The following is a 7,500-nucleotide window of genomic DNA, read 5'->3' on the forward strand; positions in this document are numbered from 1 at the left end:
CAAATATCGGGGTATAACCGTTCTATATCGATATTTATAGATGATAATATAATTATATTCATATCACTATGAATTGTGCGTATGCGTATGCACGCTTGTAAACACACATACACACATACATACTGTACACACACATAAAGTAGCCAAACTCCAGACATAAATTGACATGTCTAAGGCCTCTACCTAAAGCCCCACGGCTTGCAATGCATATAAAATTCAAACCATATAAGAGGACCAAACAAGATAAATGAAAGAAAGGCGACAAATAATAACTTTAAATACATGACCATGAGATAAATTCTAAAACGAGATCTCTGCTAACCTGCTCAAGTAAAAAAAATATTTAAACGAAGTTTGGATTTATGATGTTCCACTGATTCTAGAATTATTTGCAGTTTTGAGACTTATTAAATAAAAGACGAAATTTCTATATTCAGTGGTATGTATTGAACACTTTAGTGGATGTTAGAGTGAAGGACAATCCCCATGCAAGAATTGTCAGAATTATTAAACATTTTATATGACTTACAAAGCTAGATGAATAAGGAATTTATTAGATAAATAAATTAGAAGGATATTAAGCTAATCTGGATTAGATATTTGAAAGTGCACGTAACCACTGGGGCCATAATACACGTCATAACTGAAGACTCTTTTCATCTATCACCAGTTTTGTCACAATGTTAGCATATAACACACCAGTTAAGACAAAGAAATGACTAAAAGATGACATAACTCTTCAGATAGGACAATAAAATAATTAAAATAAAACATAGCACATCATTTAGGGCAAGAAAATGACTACAACGACACATAACGCATCAATTAGGGGTAATAAAATAACTAAGATATCACATAACACATAATTTAGGGCAAGAAAATTACTAAAGGAACACATAACATATCGGTTAAGGCAAGAAAATGACTAAAAGAATACATAACACATCAGATAGGGAAAAAATGACAAAACGAACATATAACACATAAGTTAGGGCAAGAAAATGACTAAAATAACACATAGCACAGCAGTTAGGGCAAGAAAATTGACTAAACCTCACCAACCGGTCACCTGTTAATGATAAAAGGCTAAAATTCCCTATGAAGCAGCAGTAAACGTTTGATTTTACCGTCTTTTAAGCTAAGTGGATTTACCTAAAGCTCAGCTCTTGCATCAGGTGTTTCTCAGCTAAAAGATTAATCTTTGCAAACATGACTGATCACTCCTTTGATTTTATGGAAAAAAAAGAAAAAAAAAATGGGTGATCGGTCACCTCCTGAAGACGCCTAAAGGTAAAATTGCCTAATTAGATTCTGCTTGGAGGAATGCCAGTTGACGTTGGGATTTTTTTTTTTCCTTTTTCCTTTTTTCCCCAACACTTGCGGTAGAAATTGAGAGTTTTTTCCCTTCATAATTATGTCACTCTGGTCAGAGATAAGGGTTAAGATCTAGTTTGGATTTTTGTTCTTCCTGTAATTATGTGAACCTGGAAAGTAGGAATGGAAGAATTCTGATTGGATTTTATACTTGTCAAAATCTTACACAACTTGCAAAAGCAAAATGAACTATGGTGCTAGAGGTATATGAAAGGAATTTAACACCTCAAACTTTTTTCCAAAAACTTAAGATGAGATTAATTAAATAAAAAGATGAATCCACAGGAAGGGAATAACATCCATATATCTTTAAATATTTTCTCAATAAACCATTGTTTTTTTCAAATTGAAGACGAGACCCAACGGATATATTTCTAATAAATGACTCTGTAATCATGAATGACACCTATATTTTTCAATGAGCTGTTTGCAGTTAGAGCTGCATTAAAACTGAAGAGAACTTGTAGGGAAGGATCTAGTGTACTAACAATAAGGTGTTGAGATTTAATAGGTTTCAACTTCAGTCCCATAACTCACAATAAGCACAAACTCTAGGTAGATCTCAGTCAAGGTATTCATAAACCTCAGGTCTACCTGAAAGCAAACAGAATAGCATCATATACATCAACAGACAATAACAACAAAAACACCCTTTTCATGTACACAGCAGGACAAAGGACTCAGGCATGTCAATTAATTTCTAGGTTTGGCCCGTTTTCATCACCACGCTGGATAGGTGAGGATTGGTGATGGTGGAATATTTTTGTCAAATAGATCACAACAAACTCTTTGACTACGGTAAGGTATCCACACGTACTGTATATGTATATGTATATATACATACATACATATATATATATATATATATATATATATATATATATATATATATATATATATATATATATATATGTATGTATATATATAACACTGTATGTGTGTAGGTATTTGGAGAGAGAGAGAGAGAGAGAGAGAGAGAGAGAGAGAGAGAGAGAGAGAGAGAGAGAGAGAGAGAGAGAGAGAGAGATTTTCCCATACACAACCTGATATGATACCTTTAAATCATTTTCCATGTTCGCCAAAACAAAATCAACCAATAAACAGAATATCTATTGGCCTCGAGAAAGATTCCCCGTCTCCATGACACCGACCATGGTGGATGCAATGGAATGAATCCCTGGTAATAGTTTATAGTCACGTCGTGTGTTGGTTGCGTGATAATAATAGTAATCTATAAGGAGTAATGAAGATTGTCAACCTTTGCGAAAGTCTACGGACCAAACACTCCAATTTCAGACGTTGACTAAATTACATTTTACATAAGTGTATGGACCAAGTTTTCCCTTTTCATAAGTTGAAAGTAAATTGTATAGAGTGCTAAGTTGATATTGTATCACAATCTTGGTCCGGATCATCTACGAAATTTAAAGGGGTTCTTATGGTGCATAATATCTACTCATTACTAAAATTACGAAATCCTGCTAAAAAACAAAGAAACGAATAAATCAATGAATTAATAAACGCAGGTAATAATAATAATAATAATAATAATAATAATAATAATAATAATAATAATAATAATAATAATAATAATAATAATAATAATAATAATATCGCTTAACAAAAGAATGGGAGTGTATATTATTATTATTATTATTATTATTATTATTATTATTATTATTATTATTATTATACCAACTACTATATCTATATCACTCCAAGTACTGCTACATCTGCAATAAAAATTCACTGATATTAGTCGCGATAAAAAAATGCAATAATATTAGCCACAATGACAACAGTAAAATTCCATCCTAATTATAATCTCTATTTTGTAAACAACAACAACAAATACTATCCATACTTCATGAACCGTATCTTTTACGTTCAACGATCAACGGGAAAATATATTACCCAACAACTTCCATCATAACTTTCCTCACTAAAACACCAAAACAAATTGTTGGTGAAAGAAATTGGCCCAATGAGATGTAAACTATGAGCACCGAATGCGAAAACGAGACAGTAAATACAGCAGATGCGATGAGAAACATTACCAGATGGTGGGCCAAGTTTTCCTCGCCGCGGGGCGTTAGTGTAACAAACGTAAACAAATGGATGTCGAAAGGCGGGATAATAATACCCGCGTAAAGCGCTATGAAATGGATAGATGTTTGTATCGCTGGCGCTCGGAATCGAACAGATGGCAGCTACAGAAGAACTAGATAAACTAAATGAAATCATAGCTTCACTAGTTGAAAAGGAATTCATTTTTAATCAAATTCATAACGGAAATCAGAGAGGAACGTTTTCGTTTGATTTGATTGATATTGGACGGTCGTGTTTGGCAACATTATATTTTTTTTTGTGCCGGGGGGTGGGTATGGGGGCCATTCTGGGGAAGGCAGGTGGTTAACAATGCCCAATTTCCTTTGCAAATAAATGATCTCTTCACATGAATGAGAAAATTTTGTTTCTCTTTAAAAATAAGATGATATCAGTTCCTTTTGTTCATAGACACCCAATCTATTTTAAGCCTTTGTCCCAATGGGAGCATACCCAGAATCCCAAACAAAGGCCTATCCATTTCCCGAGACGGTCTTTCTCCTCGCTATAAACTGAGCGGAAGGGACGTAATTCCTGCAAATGGTCTTATCAACTGCATGCAACAGACTGCAACACACAGCAATGAAACTATAGCAAGTCCAAAAGATCGTGGTTCTTTGAAGCGCATCTGCATAACGAATAAATCTCTATCTTCTTCTCCTCCTCCTCTTCTCTCACTATCTCCCTCATTCACCAAGTCTCACGCTCACACCATTCAGTTAACTTTCTCAGTCTTTGTCCCAAGACAAACATGCGCTCTAAAGCGGGGTTTACCCGGTTGAACCCGGTTGTCGAGCCTAATTGTAAAACATTTCGAAGAGGTGGAGTCAGTCACAAATGCTTAAGGTGTGTGGAGAATGAAGCCACGCCCACAAAAGTCAGACGAGAATGGACTTTCTTCAAACCGTTGGACAAACATGTTCGACAACCAAATACCCCGTTCACACGTTCGAGCATCACTCCCAACACTTGTCTGTCGAACCGTTCAACTGTGAAAACCCTCCCTTACACAAATGTTCATGAGACTAAACTTTAAGAACCGGACACATTATTTTCCCCCTGCTATATATACATGCGTATCTTCTTTATGGGTCCATGTCTCATCCAGTAAATGTAGGCATTTTATAGCTAGTTCTTATGCTCAGGATATAGATTAGGTTATCAATTACAACAGTCTGTAAAGCAATTTCTTCTGAATATATTTCTTCTATTCATTATTATTATTATTATTATTATTATTATTATTATTATTATTATTATTATTATTATTATTATTGTTGTTGTTGTTATTATCATTACTATTATTAACATTACAGGCTAAGCTACAACCCTAATTGGAAAAGCCATACGATAAGAGACCAAGTGGTGTAACAGTTAAAATAGCCCAGTGAGGAAAGGAACTTGGGATATAAATACAATACAAGAGAAGTAATGAAAAATTTAAATTAAACATTTTATGAACAGTAACAGCATTAAAACATATCTTTCATATATAAACTATAAAAAGTTAAAAAAAAAACACAAGAGGAAGAGAAATAAAATAGAATCGTGTGCCTGAGTGTACTTTCAAGCTAGAGAAATGTAATCCATTTGTTAATTGATATTATACTATATTGTCTCACGAGAAGTAAAAGTTTAAAGGTCACTCATGAATGGCAGAGGCAAGTGACAGTGCCCTGAAGACTGACTATATGCATATATCATCAGAGCCCAAGACCCCTATCCACCCAAGATAGGACCAGGGAAGGACAGGCAATGGTGGCTGATGACCAAGAAGGTAGATTCCTTCTAATAGACGGTCTTCAAACTAGTGAAAATATTTGCTCTGATTTTTTAAAACATATTTCATACACGTTTCTCTTTAAAGGTTTAAAGGTCACCCGTGACAATGCCCTAGAGACGGACCATAAGCTACAATCAAGGAGGGTCAGGCAATGACTGCTGAGGACTCCGCCGCTAGACCTATAGGCTCCCCTAAAACCAGTCCCCCATCCTTAGCTCAAAAGGATAGTGAGGTTGCAGCGACCAAAGGAACTAACGAGTTTAAGCGGTACTCAAACCCCCGTCTAATAATTACCAGTCAGGGACGTTACTACATCGGCCACCACAACCCTTTCCTTAAAATATATTGTTGTATAAATGCTTAAATAAGAACGTAAAAATACCATTTACTCCTTAGTTTGTGTAACGTTTTCTACTACGAGCACGTTCTATTCTAAATCTCAGATAACAACAACAACAACAACAACAACAAATACAGCTGTTTCTAGTCCACTGCAGGACAAAGACGTTAAATATGTCTTTACTCATTTCTGGGGTTTGGCCAATTTTCATCACCTGGCTGACCACTGAAGTTTGGTGATGGCGGGAGACTTCAGTCTGATTGCTCACAGCAAACCAACCTAGTATGGAGGGCCCTGACTGGTACAACCTTGCTGATCAAGGCGATACACAAACCCTTGCACCACGTTGAGGAATCCCCACTAAGATAAAATATGGCAAAAATATAATTCTTTTTTCTAGAGAGTTTAGGCCCCACAGTCTTTAAAGCTGTTCTTTGATATACATGATCAATATTCGTCCCCCTGAAAAATAAACGTATTAAAACACTTGAACCAATTTCCTTGACGTTTATTACTTCCTCGGTACAAAGGATACGCAAATATTGAAAGGCGATAGGAACCTTCCCATGAAATGGATGAAAGACTGGTTATGAACTTCGGCTGGGATGATTGACAGGTGTTGGTAATCATGGCCAGGTCTCTTTTGTATTTTATAAATAACTACAATTTTTTTATATATATATTTACTTAAGGAGTTTCTTATAAACATGGCAATTTTCGACTATTTCATGTTCCAATTTTTAAGATCATGATTTTTATTACATCCATCAACGAGGTTAGATAATGACCCGCGTTTATTTATTCATTCATTTACCTATAAGAGTGATTACGTCATAACCTCTTGCCGGATTTTCAACAAATTTTAACCACGGATATGTATTGGATTCTTGGATACCCCATTAATATTTGGAGGCCATCCGGATCCAGATCGCAATGCTGGTTATTTTTATTATTATTACACCATAGATTCAGCCACGGTCAACATATGAAAAAAGGATAGCTTGGTCCGTAGACTTGAATAGAATTAGACAATCTTCATTGGTGAGGTCTGAAAATCTGGATGCTCTTATTATTCATGTAGTCTAAGATTGCAATTTAGGTTAATATATTTTTCTAAGTTTATTATCTGTTATTTTTGTTTCATTGTCAATATTTTAACGAACTTCTAAAAGGCAAAATATATATACGTCTCAGGCCTTGCTCTGCAGTGGACTAGTAATGGCTGATGATATATATATATATATATATATATATATATATATATATATATATATATATATATATATATACACACATATATATATATATATATATATATATATATATATATATATATATATATATATATATATATATATATATGTAAACATGCTGTATATATTTTCCCACCTTCTAAGCAATTTGTCTTTAATATCCCCAATAAGTATAGCAATATATATATATATATATATATATATATATATATATATATATATATATATATATATATATCGTATTTCCCGCGTCATGAGACGCACCTTTTTTCACGAAAAATTACCTCCAAAATCACCCTGCGTCTTAACACTAAGAAAAAGTTGTAGAAGGGAGTTTGACACACCTCAAACACCAAACTATTGACTTAAAAGCACTCAAACTCACGAGAGATAGAATAAAAACCGACAATTATCATTCATATAATACAAAATCATTCATTTTTATATTGCACTTCATTTAATGAAGTACAGTAGCAAATTATTATTATTTTTTTTTTTTTTGGTAATCAGCTGATGACTCGCTAACCCCCCTTCCACAAGTAAATATGCCAAATAGTGGTCTCGTAGCAGACGACATACTATGACATAGTTGTTTATTGAGTAAATATCTATTTTCTCATGTTTTGTTGATATATTGTAATAAA

This window comes from Palaemon carinicauda, chromosome 25, assembly GCF_036898095.1.
Source record: "Palaemon carinicauda isolate YSFRI2023 chromosome 25, ASM3689809v2, whole genome shotgun sequence".
In the NCBI taxonomy this organism is placed as follows: Eukaryota; Metazoa; Arthropoda; class Malacostraca; order Decapoda; family Palaemonidae; genus Palaemon; species Palaemon carinicauda.